Below are 2,500 nucleotides of genomic sequence, written 5' to 3' on the forward strand. Positions count from 1 at the left end.
TTTTTCATTTTTTGTGGAGATGGATTAGAGCACCGGTCGGATTTTTATTGCTGTCTGTGTCCCTATTGGGGGAGATTTAGCCTATTTGTCACCAAGATTAAAAATGAAAGAAAATCCCCAAATTTGGGGCCATCACCAGAGCAGGGAATGGGGGGGGGGGGGGGGGTCTTTTAATGGGGACACTAGTTCTGGCAACAACCAGGGGATTTGGAAGGATTTAAGTTTTTTTCTGCATTTTGGCTAAGATCAAGTGTAGTATCTGTTCTGATCAGTCATTGGGGAAAAAAAACATGACCCTCCTTTGCCAATTTGGGAGGGCAGTTAGTATTTCCTATATGTAATTAGGTGGGTACGGTGGGAGGGCCTTTTTCCTCCTGGGTTGATTCTGGCCTTGTGCACAAGGCTTGTCCCCAGTTGTAGGCAAGGCTCTCCCTAAGCTCTCCAAGTTCTGATGCCTTCCTGGTAAGGATGGGGCTGCAATGGTCAGGTGGAGGGCAAGGCTCTGAAAGAAGCCTGTGTTGTATGTGCCCCTGGAGTGCCAGTCCAGGGGTGCCATAATTCTCACTGTGTATGGGATACACTTTGAATTCATTGGCACCATCACACTTTTTTCACACCTGCCTCTAGGGCTGGGCCTCTTGGCTGGGACCAAAGCAATTTTTGATTCCCTGGCCAAAAGGACCTGCCGTAGTATTGCACGATGGCACTTTAGCACTTACCCTCTTTGATGTCTCCCTTTTTTGTGTGCGTTTTGTCGTGTTGCACGGTATACTTTTCCACAGCACAATTAGTAGGGTGTACGTCCTTGGGCCTGCCCCGAAAGTCTTGGAAGGAGGTGGACATGGCCTTCTGGCTTGGTTCACCCTCTCATGGGGTCTCCCTTCAGGGGAGCTGACCTAGTACTTGGGGTTGGTCTGTTTCAGCAGACCAACCAAAGAATGGGGTCCGCATGGTTTTGGCTAGGTGAGCCAGGGAGTACCTCAGTCCCTGTCAGGAGCCTTGCCCCCAAGGGGATCAGGGTAGGGGGTCCTTCCTCTTCAGAGAAGGTACATGTGTACACCCTGTGAACTTTTTTTGTGCTTTCACGTTTCGTGTGTACAATTTTTTTTGCACTGGGTGTCAGTGTATTTCACACGCCATGGGCACAAAAAAAAAAAAAAATAATCATCCTGTTTTGGCTATGGGACAATCTCCCCAAAAAGGGACACAGATGGCCCAAGAAAAAAAAAAAAAAAAATGACAGGAGATTTAACCCTCCCTTACTCTATCCAAAATTAAAAGTCTTACCTTTAGTTTTACGTTAGTGCTCTGAAATGTGAATTTGCCACCCTATTGTACACCACACTTGGAAATTCTTTATCACTAAAGAGGTAGTGTAATATTATAGAGGTGGTCCTGAAATTTTGTATACTTTAAGGTAAATCTGACCCTTTAGAAAAATGAAACTACATCACGTTAAAAATGTGCATTTATTACATTTTTACATTGGAGCCTGCAGAGTATTGGAACCGCAATCAGTGGATTGTATTCTGTTGAGATCTACGAGTCCCTCTGCCATGGCGGTAGACAGGACTTGTAGTCTCTCTATTCATGGGTCTGTGTGGATGAATCATACGGCTGTGCATGGCACCAAATATAAAACGAATCAAAAGCTTGCGGATAGAAGAACCTATTCATTGAGGTCACTAAGGAACTGTGCCCCATCTCGTGTCACTATGAGGAATTGTGCCCCATCATTTGTAGGAATTGTGCCCCTTCATTGGGGTCAGTGAATGAAATAGTCCCTCCAGGGCCAAATAAAAGAAAAAGTTGGGACTTGGTCCACTGCAAGAGTTGAGTTTGTGTAATTGGCAGGGTTAATCCAGCTTTAAGTTTGTGACAGGTCCACTTAAGGCCCCTTTCACACTGAGGCGCTTCTAAACTGCCAGTAAAACATTTGAGCGATTTTGAAGAGCTTTCCATTCATTTCAATGGGGAGGGGTGTTTTTTCACTGCCCTGCCAGTGCACTGCCCCAGTGTGAAAGCATTCATTGATTTTAATGGAATTAGGTTTTTGTGAGCTTTTCAGGTGCTTTTTTTTCCCCAAGTGTGAAAGCGCCTCATTGGGAAAGGGGTCTAAAAGGTGAATTTCCACAATAGGGCACAGATGTAAAAAAATAAAAAAAATAAAATAATAAATTATGTAAAAATAGTTTTGGCTTTATATGTACTTTAACCACTTGCCGACTGCCCTATAGCACATTTACTGCTACAGGGCAGCCGATGTTGCGCAGGATCACGTATACACACACACACACACAATCCTGCACTGGTATCGGCACGAGTGCGTGTTGCCGGCGGCCCACTCCCACTGTGAATCTACACAGTGGGAGGAGCTTATCAGTGGGTCCCGCAGACCCGATGTCGGCTGGCACCCACTGATCATTCTGTGCACTGGCAGAATGGCGATCTGCTTTTGTAAACAGGTCTGTCAGTACAGAAGGCATGGATCCTGCGTTTC

At 45.6% G+C, this 2,500-nt stretch overlaps 1 protein-coding gene across 1 annotated transcript in view; it reads right to left on the bottom strand.

The window, feature by feature from the left end:
* LOC143961151 (TLC domain-containing protein 4-A-like) overlaps positions 1–2,500 on the bottom strand; it is a gene marked incomplete in the record, with an annotated part of 44,848 nt that overhangs the window by 8,756 nt on the left and 33,592 nt on the right.

Source organism: Lithobates pipiens, unplaced genomic scaffold, assembly GCF_037356315.1.
Source record: "Lithobates pipiens isolate NorthernLeopardFrog02 unplaced genomic scaffold, aLitPip1_a1.2 Scaffold_8, whole genome shotgun sequence".
NCBI classification, from domain to species: Eukaryota; Metazoa; Chordata; class Amphibia; order Anura; family Ranidae; genus Lithobates; species Lithobates pipiens.